This window comes from Megachile rotundata, chromosome 13 (assembly GCF_050947335.1).
Source record: "Megachile rotundata isolate GNS110a chromosome 13, iyMegRotu1, whole genome shotgun sequence".
Lineage (NCBI taxonomy): Eukaryota > Metazoa > Arthropoda > Insecta > Hymenoptera > Megachilidae > Megachile > Megachile rotundata.
In genome coordinates, this window is record NC_134995.1 from 8,310,996 (window position 1) to 8,336,533 (window position 25,538).

Genomic DNA, 25,538 nt, shown 5'->3' on the forward strand with positions numbered 1-25,538 from the left:
CAATCCTCACATGCTGTTTGTTCTATCGGAGATCGACAGCGGTCAATTAGACGTTTTGGTCGCTACGTAAATATAATAATTGGAACACTGTCACGGATGGGTCTGGAATACGTTCAACGAAAATTTGTGGAATTTTATGATTTCTACAGATTGGGGCTTTGGAATATTGTAAACTTGCGTTTTATAAATTTTGTAAATTTTGGGAACTTTGGAAATTTGAAAAATTTTAGGTATTTTAGGAATTCTAGGAATTTTGTATCTTTGGAATTTGAAAATACAAGGACTTTGTAACATAGAGATTTCAGATTTTAGGAATTGGGGAATTTGATTTGGAAACTTAGGGATTTGGAGATTTAGGAATTTCGGACTTCAGGGATTTAGAAATTTAGAAATTTAGGAATTTCCAAATCCCTAAATTCCCAATTCTTACATCCCCAATTCCTAAATTCCCAATTTCTAAATTCCCAAATTCTAAATTCCCAAATCCTAAATTCCCAAATCCTAAATTCCCTAAATCCCAAATTCCCCAATTCTAAATTCCCCAAATCCCAATTCCCCAAATCCCAATTCCCCAAATCCCAATTCCCCAAATCCCAATTCCCCAAATCCCAATTCCCCAAATCCCAATTCCCCAAATCCCAATTTCCCAAATTCCAATTTCCCAAATCCCAATTCCCCAAATCCAAAATTCTCCAACTCCAAAATTCTCCAACTCCAAAATTCCCCAAATCCCAAATTTCCCAATTTCCAAATTTCCCAAATCGCAAATTCCTCAATTCCTAAATTCCCAAAATTTCTAAATCCCCAAATTACAAAATCACCAAATTTATAATATTAAATTATTGCTAATATTTCGTTCAGAAAGCTTCCTCCACATAATGAACTGATAAATGACATCAGTAGGGAAACGCACTCGGCAGGTGTAAAGTGCTTTTAAAAATGAAAACCGCCATCCAAAAGTTAGCTAACTTTAAATACCGATGGTGAAAAACGTTAACAAAACTTTTCACTTACGTCAGCGCAGAGTCGAAAGGACTCCCATATTTTCACCTTCCAAGAAAATTATGACACATTTAACGTTGCAGTATAAAACAGCGTACACTTGTAACGCGTCGCATCGAGAACGATTTCTTTACGATAAAATGCGAATTTAAATTTAAAAAGTTCTATCGTAAACATGCGATATAACGTGGTTCGCCGGCTCTCCTACGTTCTCATATTTATAGCTCAAAGGTCAGTCGAAATAAAATTACCGGCTCGAATTACTTGGAATAAACGATAAAAATATTTACGAGTTTCTTGAAAAAGCTCTCTTACTATGATGAGTTCAATTTAAGAAAATATGACGCGCCGTATAAATGCTGCTGGCTGAAAGGAGCTAATTCTGCGCGAGAAAATAACTTGTAAACACATTTAGAATTCACAGAATTGCATTTCATTACATTTTTAGAAATCTCATTCAGAAATCTCGTTGGGTAACATAAATATAATGTACGTCTTTTCGATATTCACTGAATATAACGTTATTTTTATCGACGCTGTCAGAATTTTAGATATCGGGATTTTGATTGGCGGGGCTTTAGATGTCAGGATTTTAGCTGTCGGGATTTTAAGTTGGAATTTTGACTGTCAGTTATCAGTATTATGATCACTGTTTACATTGTTTTAGAATCTAACCATATTTTTCCAAGGTTAGGTCACATTCAGCATATTTTCTTATGGTTAGGTCACATTAAACGCAGTCTTCTAAGGTTAGGTTATATTAAGCATGTTCTCCCATGGTTAGGTCACATTAAGCATATCCCCTCAAGGTTAGGTCATATTAAACATATTCTCCCAAGGTTAGGTTACATTAAGCATATTCCCTTAAGGTTAGGTCATATTAAACATATTCTCCCAAGGTTAGGTTACATTAAGCATATTTTCTCAAGGTTAGGTTACATTAAATATGTTCTTTCAAGGTTAGGTCACATTAAGCATATTTTCTTATGGTTAGGTCATATCAAACGCAGTCTTCTAAGGTTAGGTTATATTAAGCATATTTTCTCAAGGTTAGGTTACATTAAATATGTTCTCTCAAGGTTAGGTCACATTAAGCATATTTTCTTATGGTTAGGTCATATCAAACGCAGTCTTCTAAGGTTAGGTTATATTAAGCATGTCCTCCTGTAGTTAGGTCAAATTAAGCATATTGTTCTAAATTAAGCTTATTGTTCTAAAGTTAGATGGCATTAATCATATTCTCCTACGGTTAGATCACATTAAGCATAGTTCTCCAAGGTTAGGTCACATTAAGCACTTCCACCGAGGTTAGGTGCTATTAAGCCTATTCTCCTAAGGTTAGACCGCATTAAGCTCATGAATATATCCTAACCACTTCCTTTTTGACCATAACTTTTCTAGTTGAGTTAGGTAAGTTCAGGTACACATAAACACCTTCAGTATGTGAAAATTACGAATCATTGATGCTTTTGCTTGCGTATCACTTCTAAGCAAATAACGATCGAGGCCTGAAACCTCTAATGTTTAAATATGTTTATTAGATATGTTTATTAGTCTAACATTGGTCCGTTAGACTAATAACCAAAATTACCAAAATTATTGCAAACCATTTATTCATCCTGTCATCAATCCCAAATATACTGTATACTACATAAATTTCTCAAACGAATGCGGCGTAAAAAGAACGCCTAATGCGATGATGTTATTCTATTATCAAATCGTAAAATCGCCTTTCGACTAGTACAACTGTTTATGACACCTTGTTTGATCAGTAATACAACGTTCCTTTCCAGTCGATAAACACACCAATGAAGCTCTGTTATCATATGTTAATTGACTTTATTGCTTTATTCAGCCCGATTTCGCGTTCAACCACGTGTATACATTACGCTGTTTACCCGATACCCCAAAATAGTTTTACGTGAATTATTATACCATGGCATCTAGTGTATTTTAACAATTCCTGGCTAGTATCTGAATTCGCCACTATCTTTCTCTATGCCTTGGAATACTTTTAATTTCACTCTCTCTTATCGTTTTTTATTCGATCTCCTTTGTACTACTTTTCTACGTTTGTACTATGTTTCTCTTTTACACGCTTTGTTGGCTTTTGTATGTTTTCCTATGCTGAAGCTTTTAATTCTTCGGTTCTGTGAATTTTGTATCTCTTTCGTTTTAGGAATTTTCATATTCAGCTGTCTTTGGAGTTTTTTTTTATGGTCTCTGCAAATTATTCACAAATTTGCAAATTCGACAGTTTTATGATTTTGTGGATTTTTCAGTTTTGTGATTTTGCAGATTCTTCAGTTTTCTAATTTTACAGAATCTTTTACGTTCTGAATTTGCAAATTCCTCAATTTTATCAATTTTCCAGATCTCTAAACCTTGAGATCTCTAATTTTACAAAATCTCAAATTGTGGAATTTTCAAACTTTCATGAGATCAATTTTCCTAATTAACAATTTTTTACTTCTTCAAATTTTTAAATGAAGATTGTAAAAATTCCAAAAATTCCAAAACTTCCAAGAATTCCAAGAATTCCTAGATTTCCCAGAATTCCAAGAATTCCTAGATTTCCCAGAATTCCAAGAATTCCAAGAATTCCACAAATTTCACAAATTGCAAAAATACCAAAGTTCTAAAATTCCAAAACACCAAAACTCCAAAATTCCAAAATTCGATAAGTCCAAAACTTCCAATGATTCCAAAAATTCTAAATTTCCAAAATTCCGAAAATCCCAAAAATTCTAAAACTCCAAAATTCCCAAAAATTCCAAAACTCCCAAAATCCCCAAAACTCCAAAACACAACCAACCCCCTCCCACATTTGAATCCTCACCAATAAACCCATCACTAACTAATCCCAACACCGAAACCTATTATTATTTTTCCCCACAGAAACACGATTTTAATAGTTTGATAACATTTACCGTCGAATTTGCAATTCCGTTTCCAGCGCTCCCCGCATCCGTTCATTTCATTAACGGTTCACCGTATAAGTCGTGAATAATTCCACGTCGTCGGATATATATCGCACATTCCATTGAAATACGAATACATTTTAATGCACCTTCTATTCATCCAACCCTGCGACAGGGGTTAAGGTTCAAATTTACATAACTTTTTTCGTCCGGTTGCGTAAAATGTTATTTCACCTTTCAGCTTAAATCATCGTAATCGCGAAAATGATTACCCTATTTTTCGAGATACCGTAATAAATGCACGCTTCATGTTTAGCCGCATAACAGAACACACGATTGCAATACTAAATATTCATCGTTGAGATTGTCCACGTTCTAAGCGTGTTCCACGCGAGTAAAGGGGAATTTATGCTCGCGACCGTTGTTTGCTAAATTAGCTGCTACCAGGAACATGCATTTACTGTTTTTTTGACTTTTTTATTTAAATAATAGGACACGTTTGTACTTTGTTAGGAAGTATAATTTATTCGGAGTTGTATATTTTTATTTTATTCAGGTGCAAGTGTTTAAGTGGCGCAGAATTTTTTAATTTTGATGTGGAAATTTTGCAAGTTTTGAATTAAATTCCCAAACTCTCGAATTCTCAAACTTTCAAATTCCCAAATCCCCAAATTCCTTGATTCCCTGATTCCCTAATTTCCTAATTCCATAATTCCCCAATTACCTAATTCCCCGATTCCATAATTCCTCAATTCCATAATTCCCCAATTCCATAATTCCCCAATTCCATAATTTCCCAATTCCATAATTCCCCAACTCCATAATTCCTTAATCCCATAATTTCCCTATTCCATAATTCCCCAGTTCCCTAATTCCCTAATTCCCTAATTCCCTAATTCCCAAATTCCCAAAATTTCCAAATCCCCAAATTCCTTGATTCCCTGATCCCCAAATTTCCTAATTCCCTAATTCCCTAATTCCCTAATTCCCTAATTCGCTAATTCTCTGATTCCCTAAATCCCCAATTCCATAATTCCCAATTCTATAATTCCCCAATTCCATAATTCCCCAATTCCATAATTCCCCAATTCCATAATTCCCAATTCCATAATCCCCCAATTCCATAATTCCCCAATTCCATAATTCCCCAATCCCATAATTGGCCAATTCCATAATTTCCCTATTCCCTAATTCCCTAATCCCCAAATTTCCTAATTCCCTAATTCCCAAATTCCGAAATTCCCAAAACTCCCAAAATACCCAAAATTCTCTAAATCCCCAAATCCCAAAATTCCTAAATTTGATATACCATAACAACCACAGAACCATATTTCCTCTCCCTTGATCAGCATTTTCCCTAGAGAACTCCACTATGCATCTCCACATCCGTACATGACCGGACCAGTTAGCGGAGTCACGACTCGTTACCATAAATGACGAGGACGTGTATTCAGAAGTTCACGAGCAAGAATTACTGGTCGGAACCGCCGGCTGCGGATATTACTAGAGATCATTTCCTCTTGAAACGCTAACCCTTTCGAGCTCGGTGTACATTACAATGGCACACATCAATTTTCGCCTTAACTCCGTTGCTTTGTTCGAGTCTGTTGCACTTATCGTTACAGTGCTTTCCCTTTTCAGTACTCGTATGCGACTTGTACCATTTCCGTTGTTTGTTTCAATTTACCTTTTGTACTCGTATGGTGAGTCATCTATCTTATACTTAAATCTACATATGATGTATATGATGTGACGCACTGGAACACTATAGCTCAAGAATACTTAGGAACTTAGGTATTATATGACGCACAGTGACGCACTAGAGCACTATAGCTCAAGAATATTTAGAAACTCTCTGAGGCATTATATGACGCACTGCAACGAACTAGAGCACTATAGCTCAAGAATATTTAGGAACTCTCTAAGGTATTATATGACGCACTGTGACGCACTAGAGCACTATAGGTCGCCTACGGTATTCTAGGGCACTTTAGGGAACTTTAAGACACTCTATGGCGCTCATGGACACTGTAGGATACTCTAGAGTAGTTTAGGACGCTATAGAGCACTCTATGACGCATTGGACCCTCTACACAGTATGTCAGAAAAGTAACGGAACTTTTTAAACTTAAGGAAAACTAGCGTCATCTATTAAAGCATGTTATTTGAAAACAGTATACTTCCCCTACAAAACGCAATAATCATTATTGGAATCGAGCAACGAATTGTAAACTTATAGCGTTTAATGCGACAGAACCTTTCGTCACCGTGTCACAAAATCACGGGCAAGCGCAACAAATTACTCGCGTTGAATATTGCGAGATCTTATCAAAACAGCCGGACGAAACTGTACATTCCTGGAATCAATTGTAACTAGTGATGGGACTTGGTGCTTCAAGTATGAACCTCGAACAAAGCGCCAAAGTGCTACGTGGAAATCTCCAGGCTCTCCAAAATCAAAAAATTGCGATTCCAGAAGTCCCGAGAGAAGACAATGTTAATTTGCTTTTACGATTCTAAAGGAATTATACTTCGGGAATTCGTTCCACAGGGACAAAATGTTAATGGCGAATATTATCTGGGTGTTATGGAACGTTTGTGGAAGAGGATCGTTCGTGTGAGGCCCGAATATCGAGCGCCGGAAGTTGGTTTCTGTTTCATGATAACCATGTCACAGAACTGTCTGTTCGTGAATTTTTGGTGGAAAAATAAGTCTGTATACACCAACTTTAAATCAATTAGGATAGATTTTTGTTAATGAATTTTATTTGAATTTGTATGTAGAATCCAAGTTGAACCATGAGCGTCACTGATCACCTACATACATGTGACATACTAAGCACCGTCCAAGGACTCGTATCAGATATTTATGACACTGGGTGGTGTATTTTGGTTATGTGTCTAAATACATATGTAAAAGATTTGATATATGGACAGCGGAGGGCAATATTTTCATTAAATGGCGGCAGCGAACGTGTTGATATCTCCGATATAAATGAACGAATGTCAATGTCGGAAAATAGATAAGTCAGAATAAAATTCGAGCGAAGTCAAAACACGGTAACCACGAATTTGTTACAATTTGATAGAAGCTTGAAAAATCATAATATTGAAATGTATTTGTGTTGTATCTATTTGGAAATTGTGACTTGATGAAAACTGATTGTATAAACATTTTGTCCATTTTTCTTTTTGAGTAATTTTTTATTGTAACAAATCACGTAATTAATGTACAAATAGGACAATTCATTTTTCATGTTGTAAAATGATGAGGGACTTTCAATTTATGCTATTGGGAATTTTTTAAATTTTTAGGTTATGTTTTACGTTATGTGGTTATATTATGTTATGTTTTAGGTTATATTATATTAATTTGAATTAGGTGACCTAATTATGTGAACTAAATTTCTTAATACTAAATTTTTTAGTACAAATTTGAGAACCACTAAATTTTTCAATAACAACTTACCAATAAATAAATGTTTAAATAACACTTGACTCCATATATTTTATTTCAACATCTCCAAATTTCTCCACTTCCATCGTTCAATTATAATTCACCTTTTTATTAAAAAAATAAGGGAAAGGCAAAATATATTCATTTTTCTCTAGAGTAAACATAAAAACACATTTTCATGGGCGTAGGTCTTTAATTAATTAGAAAAGATCACTGTTATTAACTGGACACGAAACAGTCTAAAAATAGTAAGCAATTTTGTTCTACGAATATCAAATTTTGATATATTCATGGTATTCATCGACTCTGTCTTCTGTAACACGAAGCGTCCCGTTTAAAGAATTTTAACGAGCCACGAACAATTTGTAGCCTTTGGAGCCTCTCCAAAACGTGGAAATCCAATGATTCAAAATTCGATATCTTGAATTTTTCTCAATTTTAATATTCCCTTTTATCCCCACATTTAGATTTTTATTTGAAATAAACAACAAATTAATCAATTTACAATTTATCACCATTCACCGAGTGTTCGATGTTCGATCGATTTTATATGAACGTCGAAACATATCACACCATTCTTAATTTGTTTTATCACAGAATAATTCGCAGCGCCCGATTTAAATTTGCTTTCGTTTACAATATTCTGCAAACAATAAAAAAGTGCAACATTAAAACACCTCGCAATTATTCAGAAAACAGCGACCGTATAAAAAATGGTATTTACTGTCTTTTTTTATTAACACTCTTTCATTGGATCGATTAATCGCGTGTAAAAATTGATGCACCTATTAATTAAAATTTTGTGCGATAATCTATTTGTTATAATGCTATATTTATTATAATAAAATTTACCTTAAAATAAATTTTCTTTTCTTTCGTTATTAACTAAGTTTACGAAAGGAATTATGTCTTTCAATATTATCAATATTATCAATGCTATCAATATTATCAATATTATCAAACTATCAATATTATCAATATTATCAAATAATTATCAATACTATCAATACTATCAATACTATCAATACTATCAATATTATCAATAAAGATTCCGCATTTCAATTAAGAAAGTTTATGGTATAAAATTAATGGTGTACCAATTTTGTTAATTAGAATGTAACATTGATTATTTTATATAAAATTTAAGGAAGAAAATAATTTTTCACGTGGAAACAAATTTTCAAAGCCATCACTATCTTTTACATCCTGTAAAATTTCAACAATTGTTTGTCTATAATAATTTTATTAACATATATTTATAGAAGTAACATTTACGTTAAAGAAATTTAATTGCAAACTTTTTAAAGCAAACTATTGAAGCAATTTTTTTTATTTAGTATTATTTAATTCAGTTAGTTTAGTATTTTTATATAATTGTATTAATATTATATGATCATATAAGTATTATATGAAGTTATTATATTATTATGTGAATATTACATAAAATTATTATATGATCATGTGAATATTGTATGAAGTAATTATATGATCATCTGAATATTACATAAAATTATTATATAATCATGTTTTTTTATTTCTCTCATTTTTAATTTAATATTGCATATCACATTTTAATACAACAGTCAGAATAATTTTTAACTTAATAATTTCAAGAATAATCGCAAAAGAACGATGCACTCCTGAAATGTTTCCAATCCCATCCACAAAAAAATTACAAGAGCAATGGCGTATACGTAAGAACACAATATTTGAAGATTGTATTCAAGTATTGATCCCGTTGACTAGAATAATGAAGATGCCTCTGGCCATTTAGCGAACTTAATAATCTGACAGATTCCTCCAATGAAAATTCAAAATACCATCCAAAATAAAAATAATCTTAATTTCGATCTCACAGTAATTTTAATAGGCTATTAATAGGTTGGTAATGTTAATAGGTTAATAGTATCAGCAATAACACTCTAGGAGTCACATCCTATCTAGTATTCTTAGCTCATTAACTTAGTTTATTAAGGGTTCACATGGAACTCTTAATCTTACAATTAGTAGAGGATTGCAGCTTCCTCTCGCAGTAGAATGCAGTTTCCCATTCGAGTCGACGTATGCCTCGGTTCCATTACTTGCTGCGGTCACTTTTTGGAGACCCAGACCCACCGCATACGTCCCGGTTTTTCATTTCCACCCGAATTTGTGTATCCAATAGAAATCAGAACCGTTTCCCTCAGCCAGTTCGTAAAAATTGTACCACACCGAGTCCTCATCCCGTGAAACAAGCAATCGAGTAGACAGACACGAGATGGACACAAGGTTCACTTCGGAACATCGGATAGACACGAGGTTCACTTCGGAACATCGGATATAGACACGTTCAGTTTGGAACATCGTTCAAAATAAGTAGAAACATATCGGTGTTGGACAATTCAACCTGCTTATATTAGGACCTACGATATGAAGATCTTGTTCGATCGTTGTTAAATATACTTTGACATACTGCTAGTAAAGCTTAGGTCAACATATCAATCTCGTATGAACGATTGCGTTAGCGAGGAATTTCTGGAAAATATCGGTGTTAATTCAACCTACTTATAAATATTGGGATATGAAAATCTGTGCGTTTGATCGTTAAATATTGCCGACGTGCAGTCGTGTAACGCTTCATGGTTGCTTCATAATTGTGATCGCCGAAATTCTGTCAGTTTTCATTATGGGATCGACGAGGTATCCGGTTTTCCTCGAATGCGTGATTCCCGCGTAACAAAGCTGTTCAACACGTCGCGTCGTATTTATTTCCATAGATTAGCGGGAGGTCGGAATACATCAAGCTGATCCTACGAGCAATCGTTTTAAGGGCATTGATTAAAGATCGTTTTAAGGACATTCATTTTCCTTCGCGACGTTATAAAATGTCACGTGTCGATTTCCCTTGAATTTCATTTCGTATTCCTAATTTAATGTGCTGCAGTTGGTATACTAAGTTTGTGGTATACGTAGTGTATCAGGGGAGTTACGAACTGTCGATGAAGTGAAAGATTAATGTCCACAATGTCGAAATGTTATGGATATTTCGATATATCGATGTGGACGTTAAAGCGAATCGACGGAAATCGAATTGACTTGAGATGGTTATAAATTTTGGGAAATCTCGAAAGTAGATTTTGTAATTTTTGGATTATTGATTGTAGACTTTTTCAAATTTTTAATTTTTAAGCTGTAGTTGCACACTTTTAAGTGCGTGTATTTACAAACTTTTAAATACTTTCATTTGCAAGTTTGGGAATTGAAAAATGACAAATTTAATAATTTAATAATTGAGTAATTGAGTAATTGAGTAATTGAGTAATTGAGTAATTGAGTAATTGAGTAACTGAGTAATTGAGTAATGGAGTGATTGAGTAATTGAGTAATTGAGTAATTGAGTAATTGAGTAACTGGGTAATTTAGTAATTGAGTAATGGAATAATTGAGTAATTGAGTAATTGAGTAATTGAGTAATTGAAGAATTGAAGCATTGAGTAATTGAATAATTGAATAATTGAAGAATTGAAGAATTGAAGAATCGAAGAATTGAAGAATCGAAGAATCGAAGAATTGAGGAATTGAGTAATTGGGACATTAAGTAATTGAGTAATTTAGTAACTGGGTAATTGAGTAATTGAGTAATTGAGTAATTGTGTAATTGAGTAATTGAGTAGTAGGGTAGTTGAGTAATTGAGTAATTAAATAACTGAATAATTGAAGAATTGAAAAATCGAAGAATTGAATAATTGAATAATTGAAGAATTGAAAAATCGAAGAATTGAATAATTGAATAATTGAATAATTCAATAAGTGAATAATGGAATAACTGAAAACTTGAAAACTTGAAAAATTGGAAAATTGGAAAATTGGAAAATTGGAAAATTGGAAATTTGAAAACTTGAGAAATTGGAAAATTGAAAACCTGAAAACTTAAGAACTTGAAAACTTGAAAACTTAAAACTTGAAAACTGGAAAACTTGAAAACTTGAAAACTTGAAAACTAAAAAACTTGAACACTTGAAAACCAGAAAAACTGAAAACGTATAAAACTGAATATCTAAAAAATTGAAAACCTAAAAACACACCTCCAAAAACCACAAATTCTAAACTTAAAAAACTTCCAAACCATAACTTTGCCTATTCCTCGCTATTCAATCTCGCATCTCCCTTAAAGCGAATTAAGGTGTTCCTCCCACAATCCCAGAATACACTCACCTAAAATAAAATGTCAATAAAAGCGTGTTTATATCTTTCGATCAACGTATCCACCCCCGCATTTTCCAGCTCCCATTCATAATACGAAAACTGAATGTACTAACTGAACTATAATACTTACGTCCGTACAGTTCGACAACCTATCCTGCACCCGGAACATTCGAGCAACGGAACATATCGTTCGATGTTCCATCAGAAAGCTGTTCGCCGGGATCGCGTTACAACGATTCGAGCAGCAGTGAAATTTCGCGACGAGGTTCGATCAGATTTCTCGTTAAATATCAACGGTTGAACGGGTAGGATCGCTTAAACGTGTTTTACATCGTTAATTCGCGAGCCATTTGCAAACCGCCGGGACTGGACGAAAATTTCATTCGTCCCGATTACGCGGCAACTCGCGCAATGCACGATTTAATAGATCCCTTACGATCACCGCGGAACGCGAATGTCTTCGTCGAGCGTGCGTTTCAACGGATTGTTTCCGTTATTTCAAATCGAAGTCCGCTGAAAATCTCGCGCTTAATGAAGCTCCGAGAACGTTAATGACTCGAGAAAGGCTGTTGTTTTGCCTCGCAATTTAATTGAAACGGAAATGCAACGTTTAAGAATTCGATCTGTTATAAACTTGGAAGGACACGTTTATGTTTGCCATTTGGAGTTTTGGGAGATGCACCCATTCACGTTTTCGCTGGAGTTTTTATGGAGCGCGTTAGTTTTCCTTTTTTATGACCGACGGATCTTTTTGTTATCGATGTACATGTAGATGATCGTGAGGGAATTTCGGGTGGAAGTTTTTAGTAATTTTGTGATTGTTTTGGTAATTAGGGGGTTGGGGTGTGGAGATGTGGTGAGGGAGGAATTTGGGGGTGTAGGAAGCTGGGAATTTAGGAGTTTAGGGGTGTAGGAATTTGGGGGTGTAGGAAATTGGAGATGCAGAGATATTGTAATCTAGAAATTTGGAAATTTAGGAATTTGGAAATTTGGGGATTTGGGAATATGTGGTTTTTAGGATATGTGGATTTTGGGATATGTGGATTTGGGGATATGTGGATTTGAACATATGTGGATTTTGACATATGTGGATTTGGGAATATGTGGATTTGGACATATGTGGATTTGGGGATATGTGGATTTGGGAATATGTGGATTTGGGGATATGTGGATTTGGGAATATGTGGATTTGGGGATATGTGGATTTGGACATATGTGGATTTTGACATATGTGGATTTGGACATATGTGGATTTTGACATATGTGGATTTGGACATATGTGGATTTGAACATGTGGGAATTTGGGAATATGTGGATTTGGGGATATGTGGATTTGGACATATGTGGATTTGAACATGTGGGAATTTGGGAATATGTGGATTTGGGGATATGTGGATTTGGGAATATGTGGATTTGGACATATGTGGATTTGGACATGTGCGAATTTGGGAATATGTGGATTTGGTGATATGTGAATTTGGGAATATGTGGATTTGGGAATTTGGAAATTTAGGAATTTAGGAATTTGGGAATATGGAATTTGGGAATCTGGGAATTTGAGAATTTGAGAATTTGGGAATTTGGGAATTTAGGAATTTCAGTATTTAGGAATTTAGGGATCCAGAAATATTGTAATCTAGGAATATGACATCTTCTAATTTTGAGATCTGGGGATATTGTAATCTACAATTTTAGGAACCTCGAAATCCTGAGATTTAGGGACAGAATCTAGAAATTTCGTTTGTGGTCTGAGGACATTAGAATTCGAAGGTGCAAAAATACGATAATCTTAGATTTAAGAATCTAAGATTTAGGAATCTAAGAATTTAAAAATCTAGAGATATGTCAATTTAGAAATTTGGTGGTCCAGAGCTCCACTTGCTTATTCCATGAATTTTATTTGTACCGCTTCAAAATGAACATTTAGTCAATAACGATTAAGAGAAACCAATTTACCTAAGTGGCCTTGTACGTCACCAAAGATGACCAATATTAATATGTCTATTATATTCCAGTTCAATTTATCGTTTGATTAATTCCATCATACAACATCAATGTACCATTACAAAACTCATTGAGATAGAGACACACAACGTTATAAGTTTACATGAAGACTAGTTCCTCCTTTCACAAAATTATTACAACTGTTGACTTTTTCACTGAACCTTTCAATTCAACATTGCATATACTTCGTTAAAAGGACCTTCACATATTACACAAAACTTCATAAAAGAACGACAACCAAATTGGAAATTGTACATTATTTTAAGAACAATTACTTTATTACAAAAATTTAAAGCTTCCTCTATCAAACATTGCACGAAACTTCACAAAAGAGAGACAATCAAATTTGAAATTGTATGACAATGCCCCATAGACAATTACTTCACCCAAAAACATTCTACAACTCCCCAATTAAACATTTCTTCAAACTGCACAGAAGAGAGACAATCAAATTTGAAATTGTACGACAATGCTCAATAGACAGTTACCTCACCCAAAAAGTTCCACAACCCCTCAATTAAACATTGCACGAAACTCCATAGAAAAGAGACAATCAATTTGAATTGTCCTTCAAAGCTAATTGTTCCATCCAAAAAATGACAAAACAAAAGAAAAATTTCAAGTTATATTCTTCAAAGACAATTGCAGCATCCAAGTTCAAAAACTCCTTAATTAAGCATTGCACAAAACTTTTCAGAAAGAAAGCAATCAAGCTTGAAATTGTACAACAATCTTTTATAAACTGTTACTTCATCCAAAAAATTCCACAAGCTCTCAAACATTGCACGAAATTGTAAATGACAACTAAATTGTAAATTATAAAATTCTTGAAGAAGTACTCCATCCAAAAAATTTCACAACCCTTCAATTAAACATTATACGAAACTCCAAATGGCTGCTAAATTTCAATTTCTAAAATCCTTAAAGAATAATTATTCTATTCAAAAAATTCCACAACCCCTCAAACATTGCACGAAACTCCAAATGACAGCTAAATTGTAAATTATAAAATTTTTGAAGAAGTACTCTATCCAAAAAATTTCACAACCCTTCAATTAAACATTACACGAAACTCCAAATGGCTACTAAATTTGAATTTCTAAAATCCTTAAAGAATAACTACCCCATCCAAAAAAATCCACAACCCCTCAAACATTACACGAAACTTCAAACGACAACTAAACTTTAACTTCTACAATTCTCCAAGAACAAGTGGCTTTAGAACAACTCGAAAAAATTCCAAAACCCAAATAATGTCCAAGAAACCCCAATTTCCTCGAATTAAATTTCAATTCGTATCCCGACATTATTCTCGCAAGAACCACGTTTCAACGTCGCGTTTCAATTTCACAAACGCTTTACCTCCAAGTGCAATTTAACGGTCTCGTTTATCTCAAGCCTTCGCACTGTTTCGTACAATTTTCGAGCGTTCCTCTAGGATTTATCAACCGATGATCAACCGGAATGAATCACAATTCGCACGTGAGACAGCGAATCCGCGGTCGTAAATCGGACGCGATTTATCGGTACCATAAAACAACGAACAGCTTCGGGAGCTGCACGGTGGACTTTGGTCCTTAATGGACGAAGCTTTCCAGCTATTTTGTAGAAGTCCTTTTTCTTCGGATTTATAGTCCTCTAAATTTGATTTACAATTGGACGCAAGGTATTCTTGATGGGAGACTCACCGACATGTCGACGTTGCTTCGAGAATACCGGAGATCGAAATAATTAACGCGAGGATCGCACGATCGGCACGGGACGCGCGCCTCCACGAGACTGGCCGACGTCTCGCGGTGCCCGCGTCGCGACGCCCGAGCGCAGAACGCGCGTACTCGAGACGCCGAAACGTGGCTGCCGTGTCGGAGAAAAGGGAGCACGGTTTTTGTCTGCTGTTAGAATATAGGGACATGTGGAAGCAGCCTAGGGATCTAGAAGCAATCTAGGGATATGTAGAAGTTTAACTCCTTGTACTCGAGGAGTCTCACTCGTGACGCACTCACAACTCAAACATAAAAATCTTACTGAAATTATTAATACTCTTGAACTTAAAATTTAGTTTCAACTACAATTTGCATTATCAAGGATCGCTGAATATAAAATATTCAAAACATTTTAATTTTTAATTTTTGTTTAAATATTATAGCTACGAATAGTTAGTTTTGACTGACGCACCTGCACGGCAAGGAGTTAAGGTAATCTAGAAGTTTTATATTGTGGAAGATTGGACATTTAGGAATTTGGGAATTTGAAAAATGAGAAATGTTGGAATTTGAGGGTCTTGAAATTTGGAAGTTTAGGAAGAAGATCTATTAGAACTTAGGGATCTTGGAATCTAGGGAATTTAGAAATTTAGAGACATTTCAAACTGAGATTCTAGGGACATGGTAATATAGAAAATTAAGGATTTAGGAATTTGGAAATTTGGGAATTTAGAAAATTGGAATTTAATGATCTGAAGATTTGGTATTTTAGCAAAAGGATTTATTAGAACTTAGGGATCTAAGGATCTAGGTAATTTGGGGATTTTGAGACGTCGCAAATTAAGAATCTAGGGATATGGTAATATAGAAGTTTGATGATCTAGAAAATTGAGAATTTAGAAATTTGAAAATTTAGAAAATTGTTAATTTTGGAATTTAGGGATCTAGAGATGTGGTAGTTTGGAAACGAAACTAGGGATTTAATAATCCAGGGAATTTCAGACTTTGTAATTATGAGGATCTAGTTATATAATAACGTAGAAATTTGGTGATGTAGAATATTGAAAATCTAGAAATTTAGTGACCTTATTGGAATTTGGGTATGTTGGGATTTAATGACTTCAGAATTTTGCGATCTAGGAATATGATAATCTAGAATATTAGAAATCTAGTAATTTGAAGACTCAAAAATTGAAAGATGGGTAAATTTAAATCTACAAATTTAAAGATCTCTCAATTTGAAAAACTGAAATTTCGAAATTAGAAAATTTCAAACACTAAGAATACAGAAACTAGGAAACTTGAAAATCTGTGAACACAGGCAACTTAAAAATTTGAAACTTCAAAGAATTAACTTCAAACTTCATAAATCCACAAAATAAAAACTCCATCAATTCAAGAATTTGCAAAGTTGAAAATACTCCTAACCCAAAATCCAACAATCCAAAATCTTCCCCATACAAAAATTCACAAATTTCAAAATCCTCAAGTTTACCTATACATATATCTACACCCAAAGAAGTCTCCACGAAACAAAACCGCCATCTTTACAGAAGGTATAACACTCTAAGTCCGTAACCGAGTCAATAGAATCCATCTTTACAAAAAGTAAAACACTTTAAGTTCGCAATCGAGTCAACCCATCTTTACAAATTGAACCACCTTGAATTTGCCAGCGAGTCAATAGAATCCATCTTTACAAATTGAAACGCATTTCACAGTCGAAGCAATAAAATCTACATAATTTCCGACTGCCAATTTAACAGACACGTAAGACGCAGACCACACACGACCACCTAAGAAATCCATCACACTCTCCAGTCAGAACTGTTTCTTTTACCGCTTTTCAATCCGCCGATGGCTTTATTTTTGTATCCGTGGCTCGTGCAGGATCGTCTTTGAACGATCTGATGCGGGACGGAGATCGTTCTGTAAGCCGAGATAGATCAAAGCTTTATTGCTGATCTTGTTATGGCTCGTTTCCTACAGCATGTCCGGTTTCTTCAACTGTTCGAAGGTTGTTCGAGTTTGATTTGAGGGGAAGGAGGTAACGTGATGTTCAGTTCACCGACAGTTTTGGAAAAGTTTCCCCCTTAAGAGAAAAGAGATCTGTAAAATGAGGGTAGAGTCAGTTTGAGGCATTATTAAAATGTCATTATGTGGTGTTTGTTTATGGAAATTTATATTGTTACAAAAAAATTTTGAAATTTATTACAGGATTTTATAAAAGAGGTAATGTGATGTTTAGTTCACCGACAGTTTTGGAAAAGTTTGCTCCTTAAAGAGAAAAGAGATCTGTAAAATGAGGGTAGAGTCAGTTTGAGGCATTATTAAAATGTCATTATATGGTGTTTGTTTATGGAAATTTATATAGTGACAAAAAAATTTTGAAATTTATTACAGGATTTTATAAAAGAGGAAATGTGATGTTTAGTTCACTGACAGTTTTGGAAAAGTTTGCTCCTTAAAGAGAAAAGAGATCTATAAAATGAGGGTAGAGTCAGTTTGAGGCATTATTAAAATGTCATTATGTGGTGTTTGTTTATGGAAATTTATATTGTTATGAATAAAAAATTTTGAAATTTGTTATAGGATTTTATGAATGCGTTAAAAAGATATACATAGGGTATGTTAAACCTATTAACCTTGTAAATATGTATTTTTATAAATTAGTAAACTTGTGGACTTATAGATTTGTAAGGTTGTAAATTCTTAAATGTAAATTTGTTATTATGTAATATTATAATTTTGTAAATTTGTCAATTTGTACTTTTGTCAAATTGTAGTTTTGTCAATTTGTAATCTTGTCAATTTGCAATTTTGTCAATTTGTAATTTTGTCAATTTGTAATCTTGTCAATTTGTGATTTTGTCAATTTGTAATCTTGTCAATTTGTAATCTTGTCAATTTGTAATCTTGTCAATTTGTGATTTTGTCAATTTGTAATTTTGTCAATTTGTATTTTTGTCAATTTGTAATTTTGTCAATTTGTAATCTTGTCAATTTGTGATTTTGTCAATTTATGAATTTATCAATTTGTAATCTTGTCAATTTGTAATCTTGTCAATTTGTGATTTTGTCAATTTATGAATTTATCAATTTGTGATTTTGTCAGTTTGTAATCTTGTCAATTTGTAATTTTGTCAATTTGTAATTTTGTCAATTTGTAATCTTGTAAATTTGTAATCTTGTCAATTTGTAATTTTATCAATTTGTAATTTTGTCAATTTGTAATTTTGTCAATTTGTAATCTTATCAATTTGTGATTTTGTCAATTTATGAATTTATCAATTTGTAATCTTGTCAATTTGTAATCTTGTCAATTTGTGATTTTGTCAATTTATGAATTTATCAATTTGTGATTTTGTCAATTTGTAATCTTGTCAATTTGTAATTTTGTCAATTTGTAATCTTGTAAATTTGTAATCTTGTCAATTTGTAATTTTATCAATTTGTAATCTTATCAATTTGTGATTTTGTCAATTTATGAATTTATCAATTTGTGATTTTGTCAATTTGTAATTTTGTAAATTTGTAATTTTGCCAATTGGTAACTTTGTCAATTTGTAAATTTATAAATTTGTAATTTTGTAAATTTCTAAATTACTAAACATCTGAACATATCAGCTTGTAACCCTAAAACTCCATAAATTCGTAAACATGTAAATTCATACATATATAAATTCATTTTTAAACTTCAAAATTTCAAATCCCATAAATATTTCCTCTCTACAAATTTAGTATTTCCTCAATACGTAAATATTTCCCATAACCAAAGCAAGAAAGAAATGTTTCCACGAAAATATTTCGGGCGAACTTATTTTGATCAATAGCGAAACAAAACGTGTTCAGACAGCGAAGAAGATTTTCCCTACGAAATAATTGAATCGCGTTTGTTCCATGGATATGTTTGAACGTTCCAAAGGAAAATATTATTCTTTTGCATTCATATACCCGACAAGCTCGAATTAAAATTCACGTATCATTTTTATCGATAAAATTTCGTGTTTAATATCAAACGCTTCTGTACTTTTTATTTGGCTAAATTTGCTTTGCGAAATCGATTACTGTTTTATGTATATTTATACAAAGGCAGTTGTGTTTATTGGAGTTTATAATTTTACCGTCGATGTAATGTTTTGAAGATTACTTTTAAAATTTAATTTTGTATGTGCGAATAATGAAATGAAATATTGAAATGAGGGAGAAGGGAAAATATTTAAAAAATAGATTCACCGAAGTAAATTGAAGAATGTAAAATAATAAATAAGAGTAGGAATTAATTTTATAGTGATGTGATGTTTATATTAAATTACATGAATTTTATTTTATTTACTGTTTTGGAGATTACAGAAAATTATTTTGCAATTATTATTTAATTCAATGTTTACATCAGTATACCAGTAATGAAATATTTATTGAAATTTAAAGATATGGAGACTTGGTAGTTTAGGAAGATCTCTTAGAATTTAGGGATCTAGGGATATAGGGAATTTAGAGATTTGAAGACTTTGGACATTAAGAATTTAGGAATATGGTAATCTAGGAAATTGAGGATTTAGGAATTTGGAAATTTAGAAAATTGCAAATCTTGCAATTCGGGAACCTGAAGATTTGGTACTTTAGTAAAAAGATATATTAGAATTTAGGGATCTAGGGATCTAGAGAATTTAGGGATTTGGAGACTTTGCACATTAAAAATCTAGGGATATGGTAATCTAGGAAATTGAAGATTTAGGAATTTGGAAATTTAGAAAATTGCGAATCTTGGAATTTGGAAACCTGAAGATTTGGTAGTTTAGCAAAAAAACCTATTAGAATTCAGGGATCTAGGGATCTAGGGATCTAGGGAATTTAGGGATTTGGAGATTTTGCAAATTAAGAAACTAGAGATATGGTAATATAGAAATCTGATGATCTAGAAAATTGAGAAGTTAGGAATTTAAGAATTTGAAAATTTAAAAAATTGCTAATTTTGGAATTTGGGGATCTAGAGATATGGTAGTTTGAAAAGAAGACGTACTAGGGATTTGATGATCTAGGGAATTTGTAGCTTTGTCAATTCGTAATGTTTCCATTTTGTAATTTTGTCAATTTGTAATTTTGTAATTTTTGCATTTTATAATTTCAATTTTATAGTTTTGAAATGTTAAAATTTTGTAATTTTAATTTTGTAAATTTGTAAATTTATAAATTTGTAATTTTATATTTATTAAACATACATCATTCATTTTTTAATATATTCTCCAGGAATTTTTTAGTAAAATATATCAAAGTACTTTATACGAGTATTTGATTGGAACACCCTATATACATATGTATTATTTTTGATTTATCACACGAAAGAAAATAACAAATCAAAAATTCCGTTCACATACTATCCAAAGTCTCCGCCTAAGATTTTGAAACCTTGAAAAATGGCAATTGTTAAGAAAAAAGAGAAGGGACGGATAAAGTAAGATTAATGGAATTACGATTGGACGGTACGGAAACATCGTTTCTATTAAAATACAATTTATCCTTGTTTTTTTGGGACGCAGTTTAAAGGTTCTGTAAACGTACCACAAGAAAGGAAATGTTTCATTATTAAAAAAGTTTGGAACACGCTATGGTAGAATATTGTTCTGTTTTGTCAATAGCGGCATGAATTATGAGTTCTGCTGAAAGCTAGTTTGCAATATAAAGTAAAGTGTTGGGTTAATTCGAGACATGTGATTGCATTATCTATTATTTGTTTAGTGCATATTGATTGGTATGTTAAATTAATTAAGGGTTATATAATCTTTTGAAGAAATAATTTATATTATACAATTTTTGGTTTGCAATAAATTAAATGGTGGCATTGTAAAAATTAATATAGACATTTTTTTTTGAGTAATAATTACAGTAATAATAGGTAAGATAATTATAGTAATAATTGTAGTAATAATTGCAGTAATAATTGCAGTAATACTTACAGTAATAATTGAAAGTAATAATTGCAGTAATAATTGCAGTAATACTTACAGTAATAATTGAAAGTAATAATTGCAGTAATAATTGCAGTAATACTTGCAGTAATAATTGAAAGTAATAATTGCAGTAATAATTGCAGTAATAATTGCAGTAATAATTGCAGTAATAATTGCAGTAATAATTGCAGTAACAATTGCAGTAACAATTGCAGTAACAATTGCAGTAATAATTGTAGTAATAATTGCAGTAATAATTGCAGTAATAATTGCAGTAATACTTACAGTAATAATTGAAAGTAATAATTGCAGTAATAATTGCAGTAATAATTGCAGTAATAATTACAGTAATAATTGAAAGTAATAATTGCAGTAACAATCGCAGTAACAATTGCAGTGACAGTTGCAGTAACAATTGCATTAACAATTGCAGTAACAATTGCATTAACAATTGCAGTAATAATTGCAGTAACAATTACAGTAACAATTGCAGTAACAATTATAGTAATAATCACTAGTAATTATTTCACAATTTTTATTCATTTTATCAATTCAATATTTACATCAGTAAATAATATTATAGTAATTAAATATTAAATTTTAAAAAATATAGTGAGTATACACATCAGTAAAAATTTTTATAAATTGATAAATATCAGTAAATTTACTAATGTAATTACTATAGTAATTTTTTTACTCAATACTTCAATACTATAATTTCTGCTTAATATTTAATTACGTATAGCAATTACAGTAATGTTCAATATGTATTATACTAAGCTCCTTCTTTAAGTCACGAAAAGAGGCTTCGAAGCAATTAATCTCCATACAAAATAAATGTTGATACAATCACGCAGCTACGTAAATAAAATAAAAGAGAAAACGAGGATGCAACGTGTTCAGATTTCACGAACACCAGCGGATAAAATGGCAGCCACGTAAAAGTAATGGCTATCTCCGATGACTTGATGCTTGCAGTGATTTCGAGCAGTCTGTACCAAGTAGCGAAACGTACGTATTTATTGATCTATTATCTAATAGAAACAATGAAAGCGGTGATACATGGATCACTGTCTCGTACATCTGCTTACGAGTGTGCTTTCCATTATTCTTTATTCTTATGAACCTTATTAACGTTATTTTTAAATTGTCTTTACATATGAAAGTATTAAATTGCTATTTTAAAATTGTCTTTAAATAGGAAATTGTTTAAATGTTACTTAAAAATATTTTTTAAATATGAAAGTACTAAAGTGTTACTTCAAAATATTTTTTTAATATGAAATTGTCAAAGGTATTATTTCAAAATTATTTTTTAATTATGAAATTAACAAAACTGTTATTTTAAAATAATTTTTAAATATGAAAGTACTAAAGTGTTAGTTAAAAATATTTTTTTAATATGAAATTGTCAAAGCTATTATTTCAAAATTATTTTTTAAATATGAAATTGTCAAAGCTATTATTTTAAAATTATTTTTTAAATATGATATTGTCAAAGTTATTATTTTAAAATTATTTTTTAAACATGAAATCGTCAAAGCTATTATTTTAAAATTATTTTTTAAATATGAAAATACTAAAATGTTACTTAAAAATATTTTTTAAATAATCAATTGTCAAAATTGTTATTTTCAAATTATTTCTAAAAATGAAAGTGTTATGTTACTTCAAAATATTTTTCAAACAAACAAAATTGGCAAACCATAATTTCAAAATATTTTTCCAATACCAAAAAGTTAAAACACATCTGGAAATTAATTTCGAAGGACTTATAAACAGATAACGTAATAATTCTCATGTGATCTCACACGAATCCATGACTCATTATCATATACGAATATATCAAACGAAACGTAGATACAAGGGGTGACATGATTAATAGAAGCAATTAATTTGCAATGTATCAAGTGGAAGGGTTGTTAAAAGTTCACTAATTAATATCACTCTTACACGTTAAACCGAGTCAATGGCCCCTGGTTCGATCTCGTATTAACGAGGTGTGAATCATTGAAGTTTCACTCTCATCTGGGGCATATTACGACTCCCATTAACTGGATATTAATTGGATGTTTCAAATATTTGTGCTTACCGCTGTTTGATGCCATTTAATAATGATAATTCTATTTGGTTAATTCCATTTGATGGGTTAATAAATTATTTGCCCAAGATATTCATATTTGCAATGGTAGACGCTTTAAAAAATTTTCATTTATTTACTATGGGGTGAAGATAATTCTTTCTACGTTTACTTGCTTTTTAGATTTAAATAATCTTACATTTATATTTATTTGCTTATTTAACAGATCTTAGTATAATTGTGCAAGTTTTTGGTCTAGGAAATTTATACAATTTTGAGGTTAGAATACTCCATTACATAAATACACAAAGAAACGACAATATTTATAAAAAACAATTTATCGTCCATGTCTAATAAATTAACTCAACAGTCATTCAAATATTTTACCAAAAGAAAGTTAAATAAAATTAATATAAAATTTAATAAAAAATGCAAAACCTATTCAGATGAAATTGAATAAAATACCAAACACATCATTGAAACGAAATAATCCAGAAACTGTATTGTGAGAAAATAAAATAATGTAAAAACCATATTATGATAAAATAAAATTTAATGACATAATTTTTGTGTCCTCACGAGTAGTTTGGCGATGGGATTTTGATGCTCATCGAACGCATAATTAGGACCAACACAGTGTTAGTTTTGGTTTAGGTTCACGTTACACTTTAGTTTGATCAATATAACACAGCGTTTAATCGCGTCGAACGTGTATGCTGGAGGAAATGTTGAATATCGACTTTGCCGCGGGCTCCACAAATTCTAGCAACGGCTCTGGCCACGAGATCCATTTTGCGATACATTTATGACATCAAATGGTGCCATATTTCCAAATGCAGCGTTTGACACAGTACACAATTTCTGGCAAGCAATCTTGTCTCGCGTTCGGTCTAATATCGAGTATTGAACGTTAGTCATTCGCATGAATCATGCGATCGACAATTCGCGACAGCGTTTTCCTTCAAAATAATTAAGTTAATAGAAAGGTCGTACGTGACGGGGAAGTTCGTTGGGGGGATAATGTTGAATCAACAGACGAATCTCTCGTCTTCTGACCGGATGGCACGATTATAATGATCACCGAATTGGCGGGAGGTATTTCCAATCAGAAATTATCGTGCCTTTGACTGGTCGATACGTTATAATCCGAATATTTTCGATTACTTGTGCATACATCCGTGGTCGCAATTCTCGTAAATGCTGTTCGTGAATGTTTGTAATCTCTAATGCGCCGGTAATTAACTAAAGCACAAAATGATGCTTTCGTGTTTAATATTGCAGAGAAAAATATAGCATATGAAAATTTTGGAGTAGTGAAGTTAAAAAATTTTATAGTTACAAAGCTTCAAAGTTCAGAGATTCAGAGGTTCAGAGGTTCAGAAGTTCAGAGGTTCAGAGGTTCAGAGGTTCAGAGGTTCAGAGGTTCAGAGGTTCAGAGGTTCAGAGGTTCAGAGGTTCAGAGGTTCAGAGGTTCAGAGGTTCAGAGGTTCAGAGGTTCAGAGGTTCAGAGGTTCAGAGGTTCAGAGGTTCAGAGGTTCAGAGGTTCAGAGGTTCAGAGGTTCAGAGGTTCAGAGGTTCAGAGGTTCAGAGGTTCAGAGGTTCAGAGGTTCAGAGGTTCAGAGGTTCAGAGGTTCAGAGGTTCAGAGGTTCAGAGGTTCAGAGGTTCAGAGGTTCAGAGGTTCAGAGGTTCAAATTTTTAGAGGTATAAATCTTCAGAGGCCCAAATCTTCAAAGTTTCGAATCTTCAGAGGTTCAAATCTTCTAAGATCCAAATTTTGAGAGGTCCAACACTTCAGAGGTTCAAATCTTCAGAGATCCAAGTCTTCAGAATTTCAAATCCTCAGAGGTCCAAATCTTCAGAGGTTCAAATCTTTAGAGGATTAAATCTTCAGAAGTCCAAGTATTCAGAGATCCAAATCTTCAGAATTTCAAATCCTCGGAGGTCCAAATCTTCAGAGGTTTAAATCTTCAGAGGATTCAATCTTGAGAGATCTAACTCTTCAGAGATCCAAATCTTCAGAATTTCAAATCCTCAGAGGTCTAAATCTTCAGAGGTTTAAATCTTCAGAGGATTAAATCTTCAGAGATCCAACTCTTCAGAGGATTAAATCTTCGGAAATCCAACCCTTCAGAGGTCTAAATCTTCAGAAGTTCAAATCTTCAGAGGTTCAAATCTTCAGAAGTCCAAGTCTCCAAAGTTTCGAACCTTCAAACATTCGAATCTTCAGAGGTTCA

At 32.5% G+C, this 25,538-nt stretch overlaps 1 protein-coding gene across 6 annotated transcripts in view; it reads right to left on the reverse strand.

Annotated features, from left to right (window-relative positions):
- The window catches only part of LOC100875715 (Tachykinin-like receptor at 99D), a 154,128-nt gene extending 129,442 nt beyond the window's left edge, over window positions 1–24,686 (reverse strand). For 5 of the 6 annotated variants that reach the window (XM_076539211.1, XM_076539210.1, XM_012287211.2 and 2 more), the window contains exon 1: window positions 15,258–15,361. The gene's annotated coding sequence lies outside the window, so the exon portion shown is untranslated. Of the gene's footprint in view, window positions 1–15,257; window positions 15,362–23,882 lie in introns of those variants that run through there. The other variant, XM_076539209.1, reaches the window with a different exon arrangement.
- Between the last annotated feature and the right edge of the window lie 852 nt (window positions 24,687–25,538).